We start from the raw sequence: 19,758 nt of genomic DNA, 5'->3' as shown, positions 1-19,758 counted from the left end.
AGCATCTATGGTGTTTTCGGCAACCTCTCCTCACAAGTATTTTGTTCTTCTTGAAACCCTAAAGATAGCAAGCAGCATTGAAGATTTCTTCTAAAATATGGAGGAAAAAATGGAAGATCTTAGACAGCTCTTCCTCCACTTCCAGAGAGCATTTGTGCATAAGTTGTTGAAGACACAGATATTGCTTCAGCAAAAGACCTCTACATTAGTGGTCAAAAGTCTATCAGAGGATGATCCCAACCTTCAGCTTTGGTCATAGAAAAATTGGCTTGCTTTGTTGATTTTTCCTTAGGCTTCTCAATATTTTCAAAATGCTTCACAGGTAGACGAGCGATGCTAACACCAACAGGAGCTCCTAGAAGACACTTCTCTAGCAAGGCTGGTGCCATCAAGAGACATTAACCAGATCAGATCTAGGGGCTTCAGAAAAAGCACAATATGCTATAACATCATCCTTCGAGGGTTGATACCTGGAGACATAGCTTTGAGTGAGGAGGTACTCATTGAGATGCTTTAGACCGGCAAACGAAGTGACATCAAGAAGCTCCACGGTGACCATAGCTGCTTTCTTACCACTGTCCTCTGAAGCCCTCTCTATGGATGGTCATGAAGCATCTCAATCACCATATCCTTCACATCATTGTCAACATCAGGCACTACAGGTCACATTGGGTTCCTTGGGGACAAGATAGCCATCGTGTTGTATATCATGGATTGCAACAGAAGTAGCAGAGGCATGTTTCTAGCTGAGAAGTACAAGGAGTTTCTAGCTCGTTGCATATGCTCGAAAGGCTCCAATATGGTAGACCATTTGTCAGGGAAGAGGTTCTTCTTTGTTCTCAATTGAACATACCATCTGTGCCATTTTGGCCTCCACATCCTCCACTCTCAGAGCTGGGAGACTCCTTGATAGTTGCAGTGTCAACAGTGAGCTTGATGGCATTAGCATCTGCCCTTGTTCTCAAATAATACATGCCACTTTTCAACCCCTTGGTCCATGTATAAAAGTGTAGGGAGATCAACTTTCCAAAATTGGGTTGATCCATGTGTATGTTGAGGCTTTGGCTTTTATCTATATAGCAACCCCGATCTGCAACCATGTTAACAATAGTTCTCTATTTTATCTCCCAAACAGTCCTGTAAACTGCTTTCAAATCATCATGAATCTGCTGAGCTTGGTTTCTTTCCATAGCATTGATGTTGAAGTCTTGGGACACCTCAATATGAGTGCAAATCATTACAGATGCTGGATATATCCAGAACATTCAGAAGTTGGAAGGCCTACAATCAATTAGGATTGATGGCTATGATGTTAGTGTAGCTTACTTATCTTTTCTTGGAGGAGGTTGCAAAGTATTGAAAGAATTGAGCCTGAGCAAATGGAGAGGTGTCACAAATACTGGCTTTGGCTTTGATCTATATAGAAACCCCGATCTTGTAACGTGTCCACTTGTTATCTTCAGGACACGTCTTAGCAGTCCATCGAAAAGGATGTCTAGAAAGCTCTGCCCGGCACTCCCATGGAATGTTATGGGGTTTGTGATCTAGGACCTTCCGTGTCTGCCATGTAGCGAAAGTATTCCGACCATTCCCACTTAGGACCTTAGGGTTTTTCCCTATTGGTCATTTCCTAACGGCAACTAGCGTCAAACCCGAGTGAACTACTTTACGCAGAAACGCCAGGTTTGAAGTGGATTCACGCTGCACTTGGTTCATGGAGAATGGGAAATGAGAGGGATGTGAAGCTCAACCTCTCTACCATAAGGCATATTCCCATTCCGTTTGCCTAAAACTGCGTAAATCAGGATCAATTATAACTGTAGGTCAACGCTTTTGTTGTTGGTGTTCTTTGACGAGTCCATCGTGATTTGAGAAAAGTTCCCGACCAACCGAGACCACCCATCCGTAGGACAGACCTATGGCCACATCCACTGCACTTTCCTCAGGTTGTTTTAGTTATTTTATTACCTAACACATTTAGTTGGACATGTATCAATCAGCTTCCTTAATTAGCCCGTTAGGCACTAGTTCTGTCAAGTAATCATAGCACTTGACATAGAAAAGCAATGTCAAACAAGTTTCTTTTTAATAGGTTATCATTTTTATCTTTGAAATACATAAGTCCAGCTCGTCGGCTTATCCACAATCCACTTGAAGGCTATCCAACAATCCACAGGGATCACTAATCCAAGATTCCGCTCATTAACTAGTATGCGGGCCTCAAGATCCAATCCTGAGTCACGTTAGCCTCTTGTGCAGGACTCGGAAGGCGAGGGATTTACGGCCAGAGCCCCCCTAGCACCCAAGAATCCTCCTGCTCCAAGTAGTGCTTAACGGAGAGACCTCTTGCGACGGGTTCGGTCCACCTTCCCGGCACGGTTGACAACCCCCTTGGCTAGGGTCAAGCAGGAAGTTAGGGGTAACTGAAGCTGTCTCTCCCTTCAGGCCTTCAACTTGAAGTATTAGATATCCATTTATCCTTTAATTCATTGATTAAACAAAGCAAAACAGTGCTCTTAAATCTATAACAAGCACAAACATTTCCATTGGTCCTTTATTGTTTGGCCAACTACTAAGGAGTGAATCCTTCTTTTCGAATGCATCAAGCACTCGATCCGGGATGACTTGCAACTTGGCAAGATCCCCTATATCCTGGGTTAGGGCCGTACCCTATTAACCTGACTTGGTCAAAACCTTAAGTTCATAGGTTATTCCAATTTATCGACTCATCTTTTGCTTCCAAGCAATTATCTTTACTCAAGAAAGATACTATATTAGGATGATTATTCATCCTCTTGCAAGATAACTTGCGTAAGGATCTGCCAATCTCATTTCGAGGAATTGGCCATTCCCTTGTGATGATCAAATCACAAGATCATGCGACTCTACCACTTGTTGTACAAGTGTGGCATCAACTATGGGACTATTTATCCATTGAATGGAGTCATGAAATAGTCTGTTCTTGATAGCATTAGATTGACTTGTCAATCCTATGGTTTCGAGTTTCATCATTTTAGTGAGAGATTCTTAGGAAAATCCTAGATCACTTCTCGCAAATAGGTCCTATTGTCCCTACATTCCGTGAATGTGGGCAAGTATTTAGGGTTTTAGGAGTTTCAATTTTTGGCAATGCATGCGACTAGGTAAATGTCTCCACCGGACTAACCCTCATAAGTTCCTTAGGATACATCGTATTGAATTAACCCTTTTCTAAACAAGTACTCCGCGGTTTTTAGGTGTTTAGGTTTATGCCAATTTTAACCTATCTATTCTTGAAGATAATTATGCTATTATTTCCATAACCACCTGATTTATTGTATATGCATAAGTTGAATTCCCAAATCCTAACTTTTCAATTTAAAATCAAGCATAAATTAGGTTATAGCCTAATTCCGATCACTCATCCTATAACTTGCGAACAAGGTTTAGGCTAAAACATGCAGCCTTTTCTTTTAATTATAGAGTTGAAAAAACAATATTTATACAAATTTATGCAACTTAGGAATCATTTCATGCCTTGCGATTTCCTATGGATTATTAGCACTTTCCATATTGACTCGTTTCGAAGAAGATATGTCCTAATAATGAGACATGCAATTTATACTTCCATGCCTAAACCGAGTGCACTATCTTAATTCCGTTTTGTAAATGTGGACATTAATCTAAGTTCAGTTCATTGCCATGCATAAAACTCCTTGCTAGAAATGCATATAAATTTTCTGCTCACTTTATTTTGTTCGTTTTATTGAAAATACTAATGAATGAACTTTTTTGTCTCTTGAGCTAATTCTTTCAGAGTTAACCTAAGTATTTAAGATGAAAAATGCATCCTATCTCCAGCAATTATCCTCGCACGATTGAATTATAACAATACCAAATAAAAATTAGGAAGGAAAACCTGGACTTGTGGTGAGATGTCCACGTGGATGCTAGGAGACGATCCTCCTGCCGTTGTGCCTTGGGCTTTCTTAGGAGCCATCGTGAACGTGGCCTTTCCGTCTTGGATGCGGCTTTGCGAAACTCCCTTTGTAATTCACCCATCCCTTGTGAATGTCTTTTTTCTTCCTTTTTCAAAAGCTTCGGTGCGAGTTGAATACAGGGAAAGGGGTTTAGCGTTGGGCTAATTTGGGAGATTGAAAGAAATCCAAAGGAAAAGCTTGATGGGATTTTTAAAGTCCTTGAATAGGGTTCCACGGCAAAAAAAGGCACTAAATGGATTTTTTTGAGGGGTTGAAAAGAAGGACAAGGGCGGAAAAAGGCCTTAGAGGGATTTTTCGTGAGGGAGGGGGAAACCCACGGCCTTGAAGTTCAATTCTTGAGAAGGGGGTAGGAAAACCTCCTTAAAGTGGGGCTTACTAAAGCTATGAAAAGGGGCTTTTCTTGTTGTGTGGGGGGGGGGGGGGGGGAACAAGGGTATAAAAGGGGCTAAGGAAGAATTTTCCATGGGGGGAAAAGGCTTAAGAAGCACATGAAAAGCCCTTCAATGGCAATTAGAGGGGAAAAAGGGGCCTAAGTGTTGAGATATCGAGCTCCACTCGTGATATGCCAGGGTGACCGTTGTGCATTTATGTCACCGACGTGTTAGCTGCAGATGCGGTTGGTACACTGCCCATGAATAATAGCTACATGACAGCTATCCTTATCTACTCTAGTTCATGGTTCAGTTAGTATGCCACCTTAGTTAGTTGAGTTTGGTTTGAGACCCATATATAGGGTTCTTCTATTTCTTTGTATGGAAGTTCTTTTGGCTTACACAACTAAGAAAAGGAAAACTGTTTTCAACCTCCACCTTTGTGTCTATTCCCCCATTGTGCAAGCAAGAAAGCTACAAGTGAGACTCCTTCCTTCTCTCCCACAATCTTGACATGGTATCAAAGCCTTGTTCGTGGTAAGGAGCTCAAGAAAAAAAACCAAGTTCGTGGTGTTCTGGTAAGAGGACCAGTGTTGCTTTCATTTTTATGTTTTGGGAGCAAGTCTCTACAGGTAGCACAGTCGGAAAGTGCAAGAGTGCATTGTCTCAGATTGAGACGCCCTTTGCGGTGTAGCAAGAGGGCAGAATATGTTGCAGGAGGGGGCTTTAGCCCTTGGTTTCTCTGTTTTTTTTATTTGAGGCCATTTCGGGGCCTGTTTTGGAGGCGAAAGTTTTCTGCACACACTCAAGAAAAGGCCCTATTTTATGTTGTGCGACCACCGTTCTATAGGTCGGTGAAAAGTTATCGTAGAAATTGCATTGTATGCCTGTGTGCAGAGACATTAGGAGTTACAGAATCATCCTTGTTGCCCGTTGATGCAAAATCATCACTAGGAAGTGACTGTGTGGTCAAATACCACTTTCGTCAGTTTTGCAGATTTGCCCTTGTGAGGCTGAAGCTGTGTTCTTTGCAGTGATAGAATTTTTTGCAGTGTTTTGTAATGGCGCCTAATTCTCTTTCACAGATTGTCATTGAAAAGCTTGACAAGAACAACTTCCAAGCATGGAAGTCCAGAATGACGAATTTCCTTATGGGAAAAGGATATTGGGAATTCGTTGCAGGAAATGAAGAAGAACCAGTTCTTCCTGATATTCCCAATCAACAGCAAACGCACGCATTTAAAGCATGGCATGAGAGAGCCAGGAAAGTTATGTATTGGCTATCTATCAGCATTTCAGACTCTATGATTGTGCATATTCAAGATGCAAGTACGCCAAAGTAGGCATGGGATACTTTGTCAAAAATGTATAGCACAAATACGCAAGCCAGGAAAATGAAGCTCAAGCAAGAGTTGCACAATGTGCAAAGAGAAAGTATGAGTATCAATGACTACCACATGAAGGTGAAGAAGATTGCAGATGCACTTGCTTCCATTGGGTCCCCAGTGGAAGATGATGATTTAGTTTCTATGACCTTGAATGGTCTAGGAAAGGATTATGCACAGTTCCGAACATCCATTTCCGTCCGTGAAAGATTTCCTGATTTTGAGGAGTTGATTGCTCTTCTAATTTCTGAGGAGCAAAGAAATGGTGGTGCATCTTCTTCAGGAGGAACTTCAAAAGAAGATGTCTTCTACTCAAATGCTGGAAGAGGTGGAGGTAGAGGTAGAGGAGGCCGATCTGGAGGCTATGGTAGAAATCAGAATATCCAGCAAACTCAAGAAAACCAGTCCTATGGAGGAGGACGTGGTAACTCTAGAGGCAGGGGGGGCCAAAGAGGTCGTGGTGGATGGCAAAGAGGCCAAAATGCAAACAGCAATGTTGAATGCTACTACTCTGGTAAAATGGGTCATATGGCTAAAGTCTACTATAAAAAGCAGAATGACATCATGAATGAAAAATTGCAACAAGGAAATTATGCATCTTCTAGTAGATAGGGTGATGACAGAAATGAGCATTTGTTTATGGTGCAGCACATGATCAATTCTGTGACAAGTGCAGAAGAAAGCAACAATGTGAAGAAAGCAACAATGTGTGGTATGTTGACTTAGATGCATCAAACCACATGACAGGTCATGCAGAATGGATGCAGGATGCAAGGAAAATGGAAAAACCAGGATTTGTGGAGACTGATGATGATATTGCACATCTTATTGTGCAGATTGGAAAAATTCCTTTGTCTATGCAGGATGGGAAAAAGAAATACCTGTCGGATGTATTTCATGTCCCGAATATCACCAAGAACCTAGTTTTTGTTGGTCAAATGGTTGAGCAGGGCTTGCAGGTCAGATTTAATTCTCATGGATGCTTTGTTGAGGATATGAAAAATAAAGGTTGCTTGATAGCAAAAGGAAAGAAGAAGGGCAGAATGTTTACGTTGGATGCAGACATGCCTAAATTGAGGGCAGCAATGTTTGCACATGGGACCGGTGTAGTTGTATATATTGATATATGGCATAAATGCATTGGTCATGTTAATGTACATCGACTTAAATCAATGCAAGCCCAAAATATTGTTGCAGGATTGCCTAAATTCAAGGTTGCAGAAATGCATAAGGTATGTGAAGCCTGTCAATTCGAAAAACAGGCAAGGAAACCATTTCCTACACATGTTCAAGAGAGTAAGAAGCCATTGGAATTAATCCACTCTAATGTGTGGACTACTAAAGCTGCATCTCTTGGAGGCTGTCATTATTTTGTCACTTTTATTGATGACTATAGCAGAAAAGTTTGGGTGTATTTTATGAAAAAGAAAAGTGAAGTGTTTGGGCATTTCAAAACTCTTAAAGCTATGGTTGAAAAAGAAACAAGCTTGCAAATAAAATGCCTAAGGTCAGATGGAGGGGGAGAGTACCTCTCAAATGAGTTTGCAAGGTTCTTGCAGGAGCATGGCATAAAGCAGCAATATTCATGTAGTCATACCCCACAACAAAATGGAATTGTAGAAAGAAATAACAGGCATATTGGAGACGTATCTTGTGCCATGCTCAATGAAAAAGACCTGCTAGATTTTGACTGGGCTGAGGTAGTTGCTACAGTAGTCTACATAATGAACAAGACTCCCACTGCAGCAATACATGGCATGACTCCAGAGGAGAGGTATACTGGTAGGAAACCAGATATTTCTCATTTGAAAATTTTTGGTTGCATTGCCTATGTTCATGTGCTAGATGAGTTGAGATCCAAGTTGGATCCAAAAGCTGAGAAGTGCATCTTTATTGGTTACTCTCTGCAGCAAAAAGGGTATAGATGCTATAACCCTTCTACTTGTAAGTTTACAGTGAGAAGAGATGTTGTTTTTGATGAGATGAGTAGCTAGTATACACCAGTAAATGTGATTGATAATGTAGATGCACAAAATGGTAATGCTGCACAGAATTCACAGCACCAGTCACAAGATATTAGTGGACTTGGAGTGTCCTCTAGCAGTGGTTCACATTCTTCACCATGGACAGACAGATTGAGATCAAGAGAATCTTCTCAAAGCAATGCAGATAGTGATATGCAAGTATCATGAAAAGGAAAAGAGAAGGTAGATCAGCCCATGTTTGATGTGAATGCAGGTCACTCTTATGTGGATGGTGAATCCAGTGGCTCAGAACAGAGCATTGATGATGAGTTGGGTATTCCTTCTATTGTTACACCTAGATTAAGGAAGACCAGGGATGTTTTGAGAGCACCTAGGAGTGAACCTACTTTGCGCAGGTCTACCAGAGCTAGATATCCTGTGGATAGGTTGAAATATGATAGATTTACAGCCATTCACTATGCCTATATGGTCAAAGTGATACAGGAACAAGAACCCACTTCTTTTGAGCAAGCCATGGGAAAAGAAAAATGGGAAAAAGCCATGGATGAAGAAATGGATGCCTTGGAAGCAAATGCTACATGGGAATTGGTACCTTTGCCTAAAGATAAGAATGCAATTGGTTGTAAGTGGGTTTATAAGGTGAAGCACAATGCAGATGGTTCTGTGAATAGATACAAGGCAAGATTAGTAGTCAAGGGGTATGCACAAACATATGGCATTGATTATGAAGAAACATTTAGTCCGGTTGCAAGGATGGCAACCGTAAGAGCAGTCATTGCTATGGCTGCATCAAAGGGATGGTCTTTACATCAGATGGATGTAAAGAATGACTTCTTGCATGGTGATTTGCAAGAAGAGGTCTATATGGATCAGCCACCAGGTTATGTGCATGCTGTTCATCCTGAGTTTGTTTGCAGGTTGAAGAAAGCCTTGTATGGCTTGAAACAAGAACCTAGAGCATAGTCTGACAAGATAGGACAGTATCTTGTCACTATTGGCTTTCAGATTTCCAAGGCAGATTTCTCACTTTATGTGAGAACAACAGAGAAAGGTATTATGCGACTTGGCATTTATGTTGATGATTTGATTATGACAGCTGACAGTGATGAAGATATCCTTCATGTGAAAATGCTATTGAAGCAGAAGTTTGAGATGAAGGATTTAGGAGAGCTGCGTTATTTCTTGGGCATTGAGGTGATTAGATCACCAAGTGGGATACAACTCTTGTAGAGGCAGTATGGATTGGACATGCTGTCCAAATATGGGATGACAGGCTGTAAGCCTATTTCAGTTCCTTTGGAGCAGAATGTGAAGCTGACCACAGATGCAGGTGAGCTTCTGGAAGACCCTACTATGTACAGACGCATAGTAGGAAGTTTGATTTATATGACTATTACCAAGCCAGATTTGAGCTATGCTGTTGGATTGGTAAGTCAGTTTATGCAGGCTCCAAGGAAACCGCATTTGGATGCGGCTAGATGCATACTCACGTATGTGAAGTCCACATTGCAGTATGGACTTCTTTATGAGACTGGGGTTGCATGGATACACTGATGTTGATTGGGTTGGTAGTATTTCTAATAGATGATCTACCACTGGATATGTGTTCTCTTTTGGGAGTGCTGCAGTCACTTGGAGTAGCAAGAGACAGCCTACAGTTGCCTTGTCGAGCATAGAGGCTAAGTACAAGGGTGCAGCAATGGCTGCATGTGAGGTAGCTTGGTTGCATAAGCTACTTTATGATATGCATCAGCCTATAGATGGGCTAGTTGTCATTTATTATGACAACATGATTAGTATACACTTGGAAAATAACCCAGTTTATCATGCTAGAACAAAGTACATTGAGGTGCATTATCACTATGTGCGGGAGAGGGTTTTACTAGGTCTTATTGATCTAGTTTATGTTAGCAAAGAGGATCAGGTAGCTGACATATTTACAAAGGCATTGGGCGCAGAGAAGCTGCGCAAGTTCAGAGACCTGCTTGGTGTGCAGGAATCGGGATTGAGCTCAAGGGGGAGTGTTGAGATATCGAGCTCCACTCGTGATATGCCAGGGTGACCGTTGTGCATTTATATCAGCGACGTGTTAGCTGCAGATGCGGTTGGTACACCATCCATGAATAATAGCTATATGACAGCTATCCTTATCTACTCTAGTTCGTGGTTCAGTTAGTATGCCACCTTAGTTAGTTGAGTTTGGTTTGAGATCCATATATAGGGTTTTTCTATTCTTTGTATGGAAGTTCTTTTGGCTTATACAACTAAGAAAAGGAAAACTGTTTTTAGCCTTCACCTTTGTGTGTATTCCCCCATTGTGCAAGCAAGAAAGCTACAAGTGAGACTCCTTCCTTCTCTCCCACAATCTTGACACTAAGGGGGCTCTTAGGGTAAAATTTGAGGGGGGAATAAGCAAAGGTGTGAAAGGGGGCTTAGGAAGCCCCCTTGGAAGCTTCCAGAAGCTTCAAGGGAAGGGCACGTGGGGGGAAAAGATAACTCCCCAGCGGTGTTATGATGGCCAGGAGGTGGCCGTGGCAGACTGGTGCGACAGTTCTGAGTGGCCACTCCTCGCCCACGGCAGCACATAAATCTAACGGCCTTCTCTCCCAGCCCCAGCTCTTTGATAGTGCAGAGTGGTGGCGGTAGTCTATGATCTAGGCGACAATTGGTGATGGCATCTCCCTTGCTCTTAAGGCAGCGACAATCCCTTCTCTCTCTCTTGCTCGGAGTCACGGCTCTTCCCCCCCTCAAGGCTCCCATAGCCACTAGTTTTATAGGGAGAGTGAGAGGTTCCTCCCTCCCCTATGCGGCAACGAGCATGTATTCCTTCATCCCCTAGCATCCAGCAAGCAGCTAGGTGGGTATTTCTATTCTCTTCTCCTCAAGCACGACAATCGGCTGGAGGAAGGGAATTTTTTTTTCCATTATCCTATATCCAATGAAATATTATTATTATCCCCATGACCTCTTCCCAAGAGAGGATTCATGCGACAACTGCGGTTTTGGAGTCCCAGCTTTTGCGAAAGGAGATAATGCTACATCGCCTCTGAGTTCGTACCGTCCGAGATCCAATGCCGAGAATTCACATGGCCTCAACAAATATTTTTGGTAGAAATATTACATTTTCTCCCCCTTGGAGAACTCGAGATGTCCTCATCTCGAGATAAACTAGGGATATTGATGGTTGAGAGTGCTTTCATCTATCCAAGTGGCATCCTCTTTGGGATAATCTTTCCATTGGACGAGGCATTCTCTCAATGTTCTGGATCCCAGTTGTCTCTCCCTAATATCTAAGATCATGTCAGGCCTTAGTTCAAGGACTCCTTGACTAGGCATTACAACTTGTTGGTCATCAAGTACATGGTTAGGATTAGGTACATATTTCTTCAATAAGCTGATATGGAATACATTATGAACCTTAGGCACATCTCTGACCTTGGCTAGGTCCACTGAGATTCCTTCCGATGATACTATGAATCCTAGATATTCAATCTGACGTTTGAAAAATGCACACTTCTTCATCTTAGCATACAACTTATGTGCCCTCATTGTCTCAAGGACATTGGGGTTCATGATCTTCTTCCTATTTAGAATAGACTAGAGTGTTGTCAAAGAAGACGAGCACAAAATCATCAAGATATTGCCTAAAGATATCTTGCATTAATCTATTGAAGGTGGCAGGTGCATTCGTAAGCCCAAATGACAAAACTAGGAATTCAAAGTGTCCATATCTTGTATTGAAGGCCGTCTTTGGGATATCTTATTCCTTGATCTTTATCTGATAGTAACCCCTGACCTGAGATCAATCTTGGAGAAGATCTTTGCAACCTGGAGACGATCAAGAAGCTCATCTATTCTAGGAATAGGGTACTGGTTCTTGACAGTTGATTGATTCAACCCTCTATAATCAATACATAGTCAAAGCGTTCCATCTTTCTTTTTCTGGAATAGTACTGGAGCTCCCCATGGTGAACTGCTAGGATGGATGTAGCCTTGATCTAGCAGTTGCTTGAGTTGTTCCTTCAGCTCAATTGCTTCCGGTATAGACATTCTATAAGGTCTTTTTACAATTGGCACAGCTCCTGGTATTAGCTTAATCTCATGATCCACTTCTCTTTGAGGCGGGAGTTCTGTCAACTCTTCAGAAAATACGTCTATGTATTCCTTTAGCCAAGAAGGTCCTTCACTAGACTCTTGCTTCTGATCTAACTTGTTGAGCTTAATCAAATAGACAGGTAATCCTTTTCTAACTCCTTTTATGATCGAAGATGCTTTGACCAATTGGATTTTTGGATTTCCAGCCTCACCTTGAGTTGTGACTAATTCCCTTTCAGAGTTTCAAAAGGAAACTTGGCACTTTCCACAATGAATGTGGGCGTCATTAGGCTTAAGCCAATCCATTCTGAGTAGACACTCATGGATACCTAAATTCATGACTCTGAATTTGACCAAAGTTGTCTTTCCTTCGAGAAAGAATTTCACCTTAGCAGTTTTCCTGGTACAAGTAACCTCATGACCATTTGCCAATTCCACAAGCAAGATAGGTGCTTCTACTGTGGCTATTCCTAGTCTTTTTGCACAAAGCTAGTGAGATAAAGGAATGTGTACTGCCACAATCAATCAAGGTCTTCAAATTTATACCTTAATAGTCGGACGGTGTCTGAATCACCAACAACTGGCAATTCGGTACTTTCTTATGAAGAGCGGCATGGACTGTCGCCCTTTCAAACTCTGCTTCCATGGTCGGATCTTCTTCTTCTTCGCACATTTGCCTATTGGCAACACAGGCAGTTCTTCCTCTGCCTCGGGTAGCGGCTCCCTGACTATGGCCCGCGTTCCTTGGAAAGGTGCTTGGCGATGTCCTCCTCCAAGTTTGGGACATTGCCTCTTGAAGTGATCGGGCTCGTTGCAGTGGAAACAACAGAGGTTTCGGCCACTGCTTTGAGTAGGAACAAAGTTGTTGACGTTATTAGTTCTTGCTTTCTTTCTTTGTCCTTGATTTTGACCTTGAACTCTCTTCATTTGAGGCCTGAATGTTCCTCTATTTGGGTCATTATAAGACCAAGTTTTGTTACCCCTTGGTCTAGCCTGCACCTCTTGAATTATAGGTGCAGCTCGAATGAGCGCATCCTGAAGATCTGATGGATGCATAGATTCGAGACGGGTATTCATTGGTGGGTTTAAACTAGCAAAAAATTTGGACACTTGCTGTGTCATGTCCATCTGTGGCGCATAATTTATAAATGAAATGAATTTAGAATAGTATGCGTCAAGAGTGAGCCCCAACTATTTTAGCTCGTAGAACACATTCATTTTCTACGTGCAATATGCAGGTGGTAAGTATCTTCCCTGCACGGCTTTCTTCAGTTTCTCCCAGGTAACGGATCCTTCTGCGATCCCTTGATCCCTGCACCATTGCTTCCACCAAAGCCTAGCTTCACCGGTGAGCTTCAGCTTGACGAACATAGCCTGATTGGCGGGTGCAGTACCGGCTGCTTTGAAGTAATCCTCCATGTATTCAATCCAAATTTCAACATCTGCTTGGACGGACCTGCTCTCTCGTCAAACTTGGGTGGCCTAATCTACTTGAGAAGAAACTTCTTCTCCTGGATTACAACGGTACTTGATGTAGGAGGCGAACTAGGAACCTGTACCTGGGGTTGTGCCTGAATAAAGGTTTCTTTAATATTATTACACGATAAGCGTTATGATTTATATTTCATTTCAATTTCTGCTATCAACCAAACAATCTAGCTACTTAACTTTTATCAATTCTCATGCACAAATAGACATCGATAAAAGGAAGTCTTATTGTATTTATATGGGCATAGCCCTTTCAGAATACAACATTTCTTGCGATGATAAGCCAACTGTTTACATTTAGTTTGGGGAGAATAATGGTGTATTACATTTATCTATAGGAACTGGATAATAGTATGGTTTCGGATCATGGATCTTCAGGAATCGGTAAGTCATTGGAAGTCCAGGGTATCCTTTCCTTTGGAACCCATTCTTCTCATGGCGCCCCAACACTTTAATCCTGTCGATGGGGACTACACAGGTTACTTCATCATATACATATGAGTTCAGTTCAACCCTCTGACCTCGAATATGTAAAGTTGAATTTACGTGAGCTTCCACAAAAATGAACAGCTTCACGACTTTTAGGTCTTCCAACCACTTGATCCTCTTTAGGTTGGTCTGTAGGTATGCAAACCGGTGGGCAGCTATATAGTAGATTCCTGAGGCACCCGTCCATCTTCATTCCATGTACAAGGGCAATGGATTATATATTCGCTCTAGGATGTTCATCATCTCAACCCTTTGTCGATAATCAAGGGAATGCATCGCAGTCATAAACATGACGCGGAACACTAAGAACTTGTTCCATGCTCCGTAATTCTGCAAGACAGCATTGAAAGTAAGGAAATGTTTGGTCGCAACATTTGCTTTACTTTATCTTATTAAGATTTCATAAAAACAAATCCTTCATTGGTTTGCTCTGATACCAATTGTAACGTGTCCACTTGTTATCTTCAGGACACCTCTTAGCAACCCATTAAAAAGGATGTCTAGAAGCTCTGCTCGGCACTCCCATGGAATGTTACGGGGTTTGCAATCTAGGACCTTCCGTGTCTGCCACATAGCGGAAGTATTCCGGCCGTTCCCACTTAGGACACCTGAATTAGGGTTTTCCCTATTGGTCATTTCCTAACGGCAACTAGCATCGAACCTGAGTAAACTACTTTACGCAAAAACACCAAGTTTGAAGCGGATTCACGCTGCACTTGGTTCAAGAAAAATGGGAAACGAGAGAGATGCAAAGCTCAACCTCTCTGCCATAAGGTATAGTCTCATTCCATTCCCCTAAAACAGCGTAAATTGGGATCAATTATAACTCTAGGTCAACGCTTTTGTTGTTCGTGTTCTTTGATGATCTTCTGGTTGTCCATCGTGATTTGAGAAAAGTTCCCGGCCAACTGGGACCACCCATCCGTAGGACGGATCTATGGCCACATCCAATGCACTTTCCTCAGGTTGTTTTAGTTACTTAATTACCTAACACATTTAGTTGGACATGTATCAATCAGCTTCCTTAATTAGCCCGTTAGGCACTGGTTTCTTCACGTAATCATAGCACTTGACATAGAAAAGCAATGTCAAACAAGTTTCTTTTTAACAGGTTATCATTTTTATCTTTAAAATACATAAGTCCAGCTCGTAGGCTTATCCACAATCTGCCCGAAGGCTATCCAGCAATCCACAGGGATCACTAATCCAAGATTCCACCCGTTAACTAGTATGCGGGCCTCAAGATCCAATCCCGAGTCATGTTAGCCTCTTGTGCAGGGCTCGGAAGGCGAGGGATTTACGGCCAGAGCCCCCTGGCACCCAAGCCTCCTCCTGCTCCAAGTAGCGCTTAACGGAGAGACCTCTTGTGGCGGGTTCGGTCCACCTTCCTAGCATGGTTAACTACCCCCTTGGTTAGGGTCAGGTCAGCAGTCGGGAGTAACTGAAGCTACCTCTCCCTTCAAGTCTTCAACCTGAAGTATTAGATATCCATTTATCCTTTAATTCATTGATCAAACAAAGCAAAACAGTGCTCTTAAATCTGTAACAAGCACAAACATTTCCATTGGTTGTTTATTGTTTGGCCAACTGCTAAGGAGTGAATCCTTCTTTTCGAATGCATCTAGCACTCGATCCGGGATGACTTGCAACTTGGCAAGATCCCCTATATCCTAGGTTAGGGCCATACCCTATTAACCTGACTTGGTCAAAACCTTAAGTTCATAGGTTATTCCAATTTATCGACTCATCTTTTGCTTCCAAGCAATTATCTTTACTCAAGAAAGATACTATATTAGGATGATTATTCATCCTCTTGCAAGATAACTTGTGTAAGCATTTGCCAATCTCATTCCGAGGAATTGGCCATTCCCTTGTGATCAAATCACAAGATCATGCAACTCTACCACTTGTTGTACAAGTGTGGCATCAACTATGGGACTATTTACCCATCGAATGGAGTCACGAAATAGTCTGTTCTTGATGGCATTAGATTAACTTGTCAGTCCTATGGTTTCGACTTTCATCATTTTACTGAGAGATTCTTAGGAAAACCCTAGATCACTTCTCGCAAATAGGTCCTATTGTCCCTACATTCTGTGAATGTGGGCAAGTATTTAGGGTTTTAGGAGTTTCAATTTTTGGTAATGCGTGCGACTAGATAAATGTCTCCATCGGACTAACCCTCATAAGTTCCTTAGGATACATCGTATTGAATTAACCCTTTTCTAAACAAGTACTCCGCGGTTTTTAGGTGTTTAAGTTTATGCCAATTTTAACCTATCTATTCTTGAAGATAATTATGCTATTATTTCCATAACCACCTGATTTATTGTCTACGCGTAAGTTGAATTTCCAAATCCTAACTTTTCAATTTATAATCAAGCATAGATTAGGTTATAGCCTAATTCCGATCAATCATCCTATAACTTGCGAACAAGGTTCAGGCTAAAACATGCAGCATTTTCTTTTAATTATAGAGTTGAAAAAACAATATTTATACAAATTTACGCAACTTAGGAATCATTTCATGCCTTGCGATTTCCTATGGATTATTAGCACTTTCCATATTGACTCGTTTCGAAGAAGATATGTCCTAATAATGAGACATGCAATTTATACTTCCATGCCTAAACCGAGTGCACTATCTTAATTCCGTTTTGTAAATGTGGACATTAATCTAAGTTCAGTTCATTGCCATGCATAAAACTCCTTGCTAGAAATGCATATAAATTTTCTGCTCACTTTATTTTGTTCGTTTTATTGAAAATACTAATGAATGAACTTTTTTGTCTCTTGAGCTAATTCTTTCAGAGTTAACCTAAGTATTTAAGATGAAAAATGCATCCTATCTCCAGCAATTATCCTCGCACGATTGAATTATAACAATACCAAATAAAAATTAGGAAGGAAAACCTGGACTTGTGGTGAGATGTCCACGTGGATGCTAGGAGACGATCCTCCTGCCGTTGTGCCTTGGGCTTTCTTAGGAGCCATCGCGAACGTGGCCTTTCCGTCTTGGATGCGGCTTTGCGAAACTCCCTTTGTAATTCACCCATCCCTTGAGAATGTCTTTTTTCTTCCTTTTTCAGAAGCTTCGGTGCGAGTTGAATACAGGGAAAGCGGTTTAGCGTTGGGCTAATTTGGGAGATTGAAAGAAATCCAAAGGAAAAGCTTGATGGGATTTTTAAAGTCCTTGAATAGGGTTCCATGGCAAAAAAAGGCACTAAATGGATTTTTTTGAGGGGTTGAAAAGAAGGGCAAGGGCGGAAAAAGGCCTTAGAGGGATTTTTTGTGAGGGAGGGGGGAAATCCACGGCCTTGAAGTTCAATTCCCGGGAAGGGGGTAGCAAAACCTCCTTAAAGTGGGGCTTACTAAAGCTATGAAAAGGGGCTTTTCTTATTGTGTGGGGGGGGGGGGAACAAGGGTATAAAAGGAGCTAAGAAAGAATTTTCCATGGGGGGAAAAGGCTTAAGAAGCACATGAAAAGCCCTTCAATGGCAATTAGAGGGGAAAAAGGGGCCTAAGGGGGCCCTTAGGGGAAAATTTGAGGGGGGAATAAGCAAAGGTGTGAAAGGGGGCTTAGGAAGCCCCCTTGGAAGCTTCCAAAAGCTTCAAGGGAAGGGCACGTGGGGGGGAAAGATAACTCCCTAGCCGTGTTACGACGGCCAGGAGGTGGCTGCGGCAGACTGGTGCGACAGTTCTGAGCAGCCACTTCTCGCCCACGGCAGCACAGAAATCTGGCCTTCTCTCCCAGCCCCAGCTCTTCGACAGCGCAGAGTGGCAGCGGCAGTCTGCGATCCAGGCGGCAATTGGCGATGGCATCTCCCTTGCTCTTAAGGCAGCGAGACGATCCCTTCTCTCTCTCTTGCTCGGAGTCACGGCTCTTCCCCCCCTCAAGGCTCCCATAGCCACTAGTTTCATAGGGAGAGGGAGAGGTTCCTCCCTCCCCTACTTGGCAATGAGCATGTATTTATTGCTTCATCCCCTAGCATCCAACAAGCAGCTAGGTGGATATTTCTATTCTCTTCTCCTCCAGTTGACTATCTCACTGGAGATAGTCAACTGGAGATAGTCAACTGGAGGAGTAAGGGAAAAAAAATTTCCATTATCCTATATCTAATCAAATATTATTATTATCCCCATGACCTCTTCCCAAGAGGGGATTCATGTGACAACTGTGGTTTTGGAGTCCCGGCTTTTGTGGAAGGAGATAATGCTACATCGCCTTTGAGTTCGTACCGTCCGGGATCCAATGCCGAGAATTCACATGGCCTCAACAAATATTTTCAGTAGAAATATTACAAATCTACAGCCATGTCAACCATAGTTCTCTGTTTGATCTCCCAAACAATCCTGTAGACTGCTTTCAAATCATCATGAATCTGCTGAGCTTTTTGTATGGAGCCATTATAGTGGATAATTTTGTTTTTCAACTCTAAGTTCCAAAGCCCCATGTTAGTCAAATAATTCAGAAGATGCTTGTTCATGACCACAAACTCACCACTGAGCACTCTTCGGTTGTATATATTTGAAGTATATGGTTCAAAACATTCATTGTTGCCAAGTGTCTGACTTGTTGAGGCTATTGGCATAGGTGAGACTAGTAGTGAATTCCTTACACCATGCTCAGATATCATCTTTCTCAAGTCTGGCCAATCCCATCGATTTGAAGGCACCACTTGCCACATATCAGGTTGAAGGACACCCTTGCTAATAACTGGACTTCCTTCATAGGTCTAATATGGCCCATCTCTTGCAGCAAGCTCAGCTAATGCTTTGAGTGCATGATAATAAATTGTTTCAAAAATCTATTTATTAAGTTGCTGGGCCTCCTCAGAGTCAAAAGGCATTCCCATCAAAATGAAAGTATCAGCAAGACCCTGAACACCAATGTCGATTGGTCTATGATGGAGGTTTGAGTGCCTAGCCGTCTCAACTAAGTAATAATTCACATCGATGATCTTGTTCAAGTTTTGTGTAAAAGTAGCACTGATCTCCCCCAGCTTCTCAAAATCAAAGTACCAATTTTGATGACCTCTACTCCCTACAAGTTTGGAAGGATGGGCTTCAAATGGAGCACCCTTCTCTCTAACAAATCTAGGCAATGCAATGGAAGCTAGATTACACACACTACTCTCATCTGGACCGGTGAATTCCACTATTTTTGTGTAGAGGTTAGAAGACTTGATGGTGCCAAGATTTTGTTGATTGCTCTTCCTATTGTAGGCATCCTTGAACAACATACCCATTCAAATGAGCAGGGTTTAAATTCCCAGACATGTTATGTGGAGAAAAATTAACAGCTGAATTGAGTTGCAAAATTGATTGAGGAACAATTGGAACACTATCTTTCTGTGTTGTCTTGCATTTGGAGGGTTCAATCCAGGCAGGAGCAAATGCCTCATTAGCTTCACCAAGAAAGCCAAGATAAACATGTTGCATCTACTTCTGTGAGATAAAAAAACTTCAGTCTCTACACCTTTGTTTGGGCCTAGGCTTGGTTTCTAATCAGAACAGAGCTCATATAGAAAGATCAAACTCAAAGTCCTACAATTGTTGATGGTGGCTGATTCAAGGATGCTTGCATGGAAAAGGTAAAATGAAGGAAGAAAATTATCAGTTGCAAGGATGAATTGGTGCATTGCAAATTGAGGGTTTACATTAGACCCATAGACTCGGTTCAAAATTGGAAACATATCACTTCCAAATTGGTTCAATAGGACCATTTACTGATTGTGCATTCTAGAAGAAGAATGTAGACCATGTTGTAGTTACCTGAATCGATGTATCCACATCCTTGGGATTAGATTCTTATCAAAGAAACCTATTTCCACTTCAACTCCCTTGATGCCATTGGTGCTTTATTAGTGGTACCACTTATGGTAACAACAATGGAAACAATTACTATTGGTTAGAATTGCAAGCAACAATGGTAGGAGAATTTCATCAACAACAGTGGTTTATG

The 19,758-nt window shown here is 41.9% G+C and overlaps 1 pseudogene; it reads right to left on the bottom strand.

The window, feature by feature from the left end:
- Window positions 1-814: 814 nt before the first annotated feature.
- LOC148029812 (ribonucleoside-diphosphate reductase large subunit pseudogene) lies at window positions 815-19,042 on the bottom strand (annotated as a pseudogene).
- Between the last annotated feature and the right edge of the window lie 716 nt (window positions 19,043-19,758).

The sequence above is a fragment of the Lygodium microphyllum genome, chromosome 10 (assembly GCF_053477565.2).
Source record: "Lygodium microphyllum isolate KBCC chromosome 10, Lygodium_microphyllum_v1.1.10, whole genome shotgun sequence".
Taxonomy (NCBI): domain Eukaryota; kingdom Viridiplantae; phylum Streptophyta; class Polypodiopsida; order Schizaeales; family Lygodiaceae; genus Lygodium; species Lygodium microphyllum.
Note: the sequence above shows the minus strand (reverse complement) of the source record. Positions and strands in the feature narration are given on the sequence as shown.